At 33.2% G+C, this 9,470-nt stretch overlaps 1 pseudogene; it reads left to right on the forward strand.

Moving 5' to 3' along the window:
* The first annotated feature begins 3,842 nt into the window (after positions 1–3,842).
* LOC130940035 (senescence/dehydration-associated protein At3g51250-like) lies at positions 3,843–5,009 on the forward strand (annotated as a pseudogene).
* The last annotated feature ends 4,461 nt before the right edge of the window (positions 5,010–9,470 follow it).

Here is a 9,470-nt window from a genome sequence, read left to right on the forward strand (position 1 = left end):
GAATATTGAATCTGAGGTGGCAAATAATCATTCTAAGCCAAGTACAAAAAGGAGTAGAAAGGGATGTCATGCATACGCATGACTCCCAGTTCGCGTACAACGTGGAGAAAGTCACATAGTATGTGAGGTGCCTTGCAACCTGACCTCTTCACCTTCAAAGAGGCATAACTTGAATTATAAAGGTTCAAATGACCTGCTTTTGGTGGTGTTAGAAAGCTAACTTCAAGAGCTTTACAACGATATATAATACTTCATAGTTGACATGAGTCTCACACAGCTTTCTCATGCAACCAAAGCACGCCACAAACAAGCTAATTTGAGTCATTCTTGAAGGAAAAATGCATGCTATTTGACCTGGAATTCTTCACGTGCCACGTCTGGACCAAAAAGAGAGCAATTTAAGGTAACAAAGAGATAGTGTGGGACGTGAGTTCCTTACAAGGGACGTGAGTTTCCTTGTGAGGGACGTGAAAGCTTTCACGTGGTATGTGGACTATCAAGCGTACGCATGGTGCATGCGTATGCACAACAAGAAGAGTTTTGAGGTGTCATGCATACGCATGTATCATACATATGCATGAGTACACTTTTATGTGGGACGTAGGATTTTCTACGTGCAACAACTAGAGCAAATAGAGGCCAAAATTGAGGGAAGAACAAAGTCACGTACCACATGAGATACTCTACTTGCAACGTAAGCCAGTCAGAGAGTGAATTAGATTAAGAACAAGCTCTACTGCAACGTGAAATACCCACGTGCCATGTGAGATTCTAGCTACCTTCCAGGGACCCAATTAGCCACTAAGTCTTCAACTCTTCATCATTCATGTAGTCAATTGAAGGCTCAACAGGCCCACCAATCACAACATTAATTGAAGATTTGTAAGAGAAAAAGATGGAAAGCTTTGCTAGAAGCAATCATTAATTAGTTAGATTTGATTTTGTTTTAAACTGGATTTTGTTTTAAGTTTTGAATTTGAATTTCTTTTAGGTTATTATTTAAGGGAGAAGTCAAACACTTAGAGAGGGCTCCTCTTCTTCGGCCATTTTTACTTTCAATAATTAAGGATTTCTCTGAAGAATATAAGCAACTAATTCTTCTTTATTAAGGTTAAGAATTTTGTTAATTCCATGTATTAATGCATTATCTCTTTTGTATGTTTTACTGTTAATCTTATTATCAGTGACACGTGGTACGTCACATGGCAGGTCAGTGTCACGTATCACTTGGCATGTAAAAAAGCTTTTCATAATCAAAATAGTCATTGAAAGTTCAGACGTAAGTTATTTTCATCCCTAAAATTTTAAAAATGAATCAAACTAGTCCTTATATTTTTTTATTTTTTTCTTCATAATATTAAATTTGAAATATTTTTTTATACTACTAATTTTAATAGAAATGTATTGACAAACAAAATATTAGTAATTGTATCTTTTCTTCTTAAAATTTTTTTTAATAAAATTATCTCTCTCCTTTAATTCTTCTCAAAATCTCTCTTATTCTTTTCTATTCTAAAACCTTTTTCTTACATTATTATATTTTGCTCGAATATATATATATATATATATATATTTGAAATGTATGTATTTATTAATCTAAACAAAGTTATATACTCAAAATAAAAATTTATGTATGTTAACCTAAACAAAGTTATACTACTATTTTTTTTACTACATCTTTTTTTTCCATTACGGTATTACTTACATATAGGATGTAATGGTAGTGATACTTATAGTAAAAATTCAAGAAGATCCATAAATTTTGCTTCAATTCCAAACTTTACAAAATATTGAAAATTTGTTGCTTAATTATTGTTATTATTATTATTATTATTATTATTATTATTATTATTATTATTATTATTATGCTAAACGAATTGCTTCTTAAGCATAATACGTGCAAAGATCATAATAAATTTTTGTGTATTTCATATGTTTCAGATAGATTATATAATTTTTTTTTAATTTCACAAATCAATGAGATAAAATGAAATAGGAAATATTATACATATGCATAACACAGGCTACTCCGTACTAGTACGTTATATAAATAGATATGCTTCGTATTAAAATAAAATTCCTTGTGTTTTAAATAAAATATTTAAAAAATTATATTAGAATACTAAGATTCAAAAAATTATTCCATAAATCAGTTTTTCAATTATTGAATTTTACTATATAAATTAAACAATAATAAAAATTATAATTTTAAAAAATTTAAAAGATTTAAAATTTAAAATAATTACTATACTATTTAGTAAAGTTTAAAATATTAAAGTTTTAAATATATAATCAACAATAATTTGATAAACTCATTTAAATAAAAAAAATTCACATAAAAAATTATAATTTGAAAATGTAAAATTTTAAAATACAAATGACAAAATAACTTTATAAAAATTTAATTATTTTTATTATTTTATATAAAGAGAATTTTGTTTATAAGGTTTAAAAAATAATATTAAAATTAATAGTATCAAAAAATATTTTAAATTTAATATTATAAAAAAATTATATAACTAGTTTGATTCATTTTTAAAATTTTAGGGATGAAAATAACTTACGTCTGGACTTTCAAAGACTATTTTATTTGAGTATAAAAAAATTTTTTACATGTCAAGTGACAGGTGGCATGCCATGTGGCACTGACCTGCCACGTGGCGTGACGCGTCAATATGCCATGTGGCACTTAATGTGACACGTCATCATCCAATTGACGGAAGGACTAATTTGACTTACATTTTATCTTTCAAGGACTAATATGACTAAAAAAATTATTTGAGGACTAATTTGAAGAATGAGTGATCTTTCAAGGACGAATTTGAGTATTAACCCTAATTTAATCACTAGAAAAATAATATTGAAGGGTATCTTAATAAAAAAATAATTTAATCGTTATAAAATATTTTAAAAATATTTCAATAAAAATATAATTTAATCACTAAAAAAATAAATTGTTAAAAGATATTTTGGTACACAAAATTTAATCACAAAAAATAAAATTTTTATCAAAAGATTTTTTTGTAAAAAATAATTTTTTCTTAAAAAATAGGTAAAATTGATATTAGTTAATACAAAAATTTTAAAATATTAAAGAAGAATTTTTTTAAAATTATAAAATACATATATATTTCATAATTAGAAAAAAATTAATATTTTTTAGAAAAAAAAAAGTGAAATTTTCTCAGAATAAAGCTTACACGAATAATCTATTGACAACTTTATCAAAAAGAAAGAAAATAAAATGATAGGAACTTGTATATTAAAAAATATCTTTAATTTGTTGACAAAGGTTGCCAACAAACACAAGGAAATACCCTCTCGAGTCTCGAACCCCACAAATGGATCACCAATATATAATGGAGCTTGATTTCCTTTTCATAATTAATGTGATGATGGCATGAGTTTATTAGTTGCGTGTCTTTGAAGAGAACTCATGCAAAGTAGGTGAATGCTATGGTGCCTAATACTTTGTACCTAAGTTACTAAAAGAGATAAATAAATTATATTTAATAAATTTTACATGATTTATTTTTTATTTTAAATATTTTATTTTTTACTTTAAAAGGGAAATTAGACAATTTAAGCATCATAACAAAGGCACCATAGAACTCACCTGCAAAGTATACCTTTGACTTTTGAATTTGTCGCCACTCATCAAGGAAACTTCCGTCACGTTGTTGATAAAGTTTGATCATTTCTAATTGAGTTAATAGTCATTTTCGTCTATGAAAAATTTCTCGATTTCCATTTTTATTCTCGAAAGTCAAAATTAATCAAAAGCGTCCTCGAAAGATACCTGACTTGATCATGTTCGTCTTTCCGTCATCTCCGCAGCTGAGATGGCAAACGTCCGCTTATGTAGCCCGTTAACTGCCAAGGTGGCCGAGAACCAAAACGACGTCGTTTTGGTAGAATGTGCTACTCGCGTTGAAACGTCGCCGTTTTATCTTCAGGAGATGGATTCAAACTTTTTTCATGATTTCTGACTTATTCTGTGAATATCCCCACCTGGATGAGAGTGTTATTGAAGTGGTAAGTTTTCGAATTTCAATCTCCAAACAACTATTCATCAATGGATTCCTTCTCCCAAAAACCTAAACCCAGAAACTCTCTCTACCCAGAAGTAATTGATTCCAACCCCGAAGCCAATTCGTCCTTCCAAAAACCTAATCATCAACAGCAGAGTTCTCTCTACCCTTCCTTTGACGTTGATGACCTCAGTGACCTTGTCCAAACCCTATTTTCCTGAAATGACACCGGAAGCAGCGATGGCAGTGTTCATTCGCCGTCTGCTCCACCGGCAGCTACCGAGGAGGTCCTCATCAGGATACCCGGCGCCATCCTCAACCTCATCGACACCCACTACAGCGTCGAGCTCGCTTCCGACGACTTCTCCATCATCCGCCTCTGGCAGGGTGACAGCGCCGTCGCCGTTTACGCCCGCGTTGCCGACGAGATCCAATGGCCCCTCGCCAAGGACAAAACTGCCGTCAAGGTCGACGACTCTCACTACTTTTTCTCCTTTCGACCCCCCAAGGGCTCCGAATCCGATTCCGATTCCGACGAAGAAGATCAGCATAGCCGCGGGAAAGATAAGAGCGATTCCGATCTGCTGAGCTATGGGTTGACGATTGCGTCGAAGGGGCAAGAGGGATTGCTGAGGGAGCTGGATGCGGTTTTGCAGAGCTGTAGTAATTTCTCAGTGCAGAAGGTTTCTGAGAGTTCGAAGAAAAAAGGGGAGGTTCTAGATGGTTCATTGGCGAAGAAGAAGGAGATGTTGGAGGAGCGGAGCGCTGCGTATTGGACCACGCTGGCCCCAAATGTGGAGGATTATAGTGGAACTGTGGCGAAGATGATTGCGGCGGGTTCCGGGCACATGTCTTTGGTGTGGGGATATGACTGTGGAGAGGTTGAAATGGGAGAACGAGGTTATGAAGAAGAGGATGAGCCCTCGCTCGCAGACTCAAGTTAGCCCTCTGCGAAAGACAGAGCAACGGTTGATATGAGACAGGTAAGGCATTGCAACGTTTGTATCCCTCTTCTGAAGACAAAACGGCGACGTTTCAACGTCAGTAGCGCATTCTACCAAAACGACGTCGTTTTGGTTCTCTGCCACCTTGGCAGTTAACGGGCCACGTAAGCGGACGTTTGCCATCTCAGCTGCTGAGATGACGGAAGGACGAATGTGATCAAGTCAGGTATCTTTCGAGGACGTTTTTGATTAATTTTGACTTTCGGGGATGGAAATGGAGATCGAGGTATCTTTCATGGACGAAAATAACTATTAACTCTTTCTAATTTGAAATCCTTGTCCTTCATTAATAGTTTAGTATTTCTTTATACTATTAAGCTAATGGATTTTTTTCTAATATAAAATAAAAAAATTATTAATTTCCTGAAAAAGAAATTTAAATTTTACTTTTGAAAATACAATTTTTTTTGTATTAAAGGCAAGTTTACCAGTGGGACAATTTTTATTTGTCTCTTTCTTTCCTTTCTCTACTCAAAATTTACTTTGTTCCTTCTTTTTATCTTTCGACATTCGTAAAGTTCGTTATTCACGACATTCTCAGTTCCAGGTCAGTAAATAATATGCTAGTTAGAGTTACTGTTTACATGTTTGTTAAAGTTACTAGTTAGAAGTTGCATGTTAGTTAGAGTTACAAATTTATTGTTTACGTGTTAGTTAGAGTTATTGTTTACTGTTAACTGTTTACATGTTAGTTAGATTTTTATGTTATTGTTGAGTTGTTGTTTTTTGTTTATAATATGTTAATTAGTATAAGTTGTTAGTCAATTCTTAGGTAGTTTAAGTTGAGTTACAAGGTAATTAGTTAGATAATTAATTAAGTTAAGTTAGATGAGAAAGAAATATGATTAGTAAAATTTAAGAATCAGCTAGTTATTAATTAGGGTTGTTTAGGGTGTTAGTTGACGACTTCGTGTAATTGGGTTAAATTTCAATTAGAAAATTTATAAACTGAAGAACTAAGGTAGACAATTATAGATTTAAATATTTTTTTAAGAATCCAGTTGATGTAAAAAGAACTGAGTTCAGTATATGTGATTTTATTTTACTAGAATGTGGTTAGATGGAGCAGCAGTTATTGGGTTATGAGAAGACGATGCACAGATTGGATCAGGCTGAGCACATTGCTAGCAGGCTTGATCGAGTGGTACAATTTTTTCACTATTGCCCATTTATCATTATATTATAATTAATGAACAATGAACTTGTTATTTCGTGTGTTCATCGTCCCTTTTTTTAATTTTTTGTCTCCGTTTGGTAGGCGTCTCGGATTTTGCGCACCAGGCAAAATTTGATGACACGTCCGCCGGAGCAGATTAGGCCATATCTCAGACGAGTTGGGTTTGAGTATGTGGCTTATATGGTTGAGTTCGAGTACGACTGGGCACTTGCATCGGCGTTGATAGAGAGGTGGAGGTCTGAGTCCCACACATTTCATCTATCATGCAGGGAGATGACTATCACCTTACAGGATGTCGCCTATCAGCTGGGACTCAGGATCGACGATGATCTTGTCAGTGGATACATTGGTGGTTGGGAGCAACACCATCAGGGAGGGACCATTGAAGAGTTATGTTAGCAGCTTCTAGGTGTTGTTTCTGGCGCAGATGACAGACAGTCATAGATGAAGTGGACTGTGAAGCTCACTTGGTTCCACAACACAGTATGCAGAGAGTTGGAGCAGGACACCATAGATGAGTGCCTGTTGAGGTACACGAGAGGGTACATCATGCAGCTGATAGGGGGTATCCTATTCCCAGATGTATCTAACTTTCGAGTGCACATCAGGTGGCTCCCCCTACTGGAGGACCTTGAGACGTGTGACCAGTTATCATGGGACTCGGCTGTGCTGGCATGGCTGTACCGTCAGATGTCCGTGCCACGGAGCATGGTCAGCGTAATTGGGTGGGTACGTCAGCTTGCTGCTGTCCTAGGCCTATCACTATATTCCGCTGCTACGGCCGGATGACTCCTCCCAATCGCCACATATTCTAGCAATGACTCTCTGTTTCGCAAGCCAAACTTTTCTGTAGGATGTCTTGTAACCGAAGTGATTCTCCACACCTCCTTGTAGCACCCTGATGCTGATTGTTGGATCCCCTTTTACCATTGTGAAAATGTGTTGAGCAATCACCTTTGAATCCAACCTACGATGGTCTTAACCCATTGATGCTTGGATGCAAGTATGAGGACCAGTGTATCTCCTAACCTCCCACTTTTCTTGTTTTTGGCGATAAGATATGAGTATGCTCCAAGAACAACCGGGCCCAAACTGGATACACTGTGTATTATATCTTAAATGGTCACTGTCTGCTATTTTATACTCCACAGCCCTCTTGATTCTATACATTTTAACTTCCAACATGACTTTTTCCTTGTTCTGAAATTGTTGTCCAACCTCGAACTCATTGCTTGAATTCTCTTCGGGGCCTCCTTGGGTAAATGACCAATCCGAAGTCATTGCATCGATATTCAACTGGGAGAAGTGATCCGGCCGGTCATACAGTCGAGAAATCGCAGTTTGTATCAGAGCAATTTGTATCTCATCGTAGTAGTTCATCTCTTCTTCCTCGTCACTATCATCAAGAATTTCAGGTGGTTCGTCATCAAAATTGTCTCTATCATCGGGGTTAACTTCATACAGATCTATCATCGGATCCCTGATAACCCTCATGACTTTTAACATCGTCACCCGGCATGTCAGCATTCCAAACTTTAACATTAGACCCCTCTTAACTACCTTCAGGTGGCATATTCAGATTGACCATCGTCCTTCAAATATTCCGTCTAACAGCTCCACTCAATGGACTATCATCGATAGTATCTGCAGATGATCCTCGACCACCCAACTCAACGAGGAACACGAATAATTCCAACAAATGAACATGTGTCCATCTGTTGTGCCACGACCTTATAAGACGTACGTCCTCGTCGTCACGTAAATGATACCTAATTCAAAACAACATAAATATTTCTCATAACCATGGTCTAATAAATATACTATCAACAGAGCCAAGACAACTGTGATATACCTTTTATATAACAAGCTATCATCTACTTATGTCAGATATCTGTAGTAATGTTTTTCACCATTTTAGTCTCTTGTTGTCCGATGGAATGCAATATCAGATTCTTCAACGCCGTTAGACTATTGACTTCGGGTGTCATATAGATAATTATCGGTTGCCTAGATCTAAAAATGATAGAACCTTCTTGATCATATACTATTTCACCATCATAATGAATTAATAACAATGGATTTCTTGACATTGTTGAGAGAATATGTAACTACTAGAAAAAAGGTACAGAAGGAACTTGCGGTACTCAGCTCCACTATCCAATAGCCTCGCATTTATTTTTGAAATCCAACATAGAATTTGCCCGGGAGTGTGGCGAACTCTATATAAATTATAAAGTTCGCCGATGGTGCGGCGAACTTGCCTTTAATATAAAAAAATTGTATTTTCGAAAATAAAGTCCAAATCTCTTCTTTTAGGAATTAATAAATTTTTTATTTTATATTAGAAAAAAATTCTTAAGCTAATTAACGTACTAGTAATAACATATCCCCTCTTTGTTTGTGATCCCGCTGTACTGTTGTTATAAGTCGATTATAATTAATATATAAATCAAATATTAATATCAAATAATAATGTTATAATCAGAATACTACTATTAAGCATTGTCATTTCATGAATAATTTTTGGTGAATTTTATCCAATCTTCTTTAAATTAGATTATAAATTATCTATTATAACATATTTTTTTATTATTAAATGAAATGAATTGACTTATTATGATTAATTTTAACTTTTAGTCTATCCTAAATTTTGTTAATTTAATTAATTCATCATGATATAATTTTTTTTTTGCAAATTATAAAAATTATTAAAAAAAGTTTAATTTTGTAATTTTTTATTTTTCTCAAATTATATATTGATTAATAAATTTTATTCACAAAATATAAAAAATTTTGAAAGACAAAGAATAAATAAAAAAAGCCAAGATGCACACAAATTTAAAATTTTCAAAATTTTCTCTCTTTTACTTTCTTAAATTTTTTGAAAAAAAATAAAAATAAAAAATAAAAAATCTCTAATAATTTTTAACTATCATATAACTCTTCTTAATCTAACCTAAATTTTGTTAACCTAATCAACTAACTATAGTATAACTTTTTTACAAATTATAAAAATGACTAGAGAAGTTCTATTTTATATTTTATTCTTTTTTTAAATTTAAGAAATCAAAAGAGAGAAAATTTTGAAAATTTTAAATATTTTGTGTCTCTTGAATTTTTTTTAATTTATTTTTTTTCTTTTGACAATTTTTTTATTTTACAATTGAAATTGATTAATAAATGTATAATTTGAGAAAAAAAATTATAAAATTAAAATTTTTAATAATTTTTATAATTTGCAAAAAAAAAGTTACATCA

This window comes from Arachis stenosperma, chromosome 7, assembly GCF_014773155.1.
Source record: "Arachis stenosperma cultivar V10309 chromosome 7, arast.V10309.gnm1.PFL2, whole genome shotgun sequence".
Taxonomy (NCBI): Eukaryota; Viridiplantae; Streptophyta; class Magnoliopsida; order Fabales; family Fabaceae; genus Arachis; species Arachis stenosperma.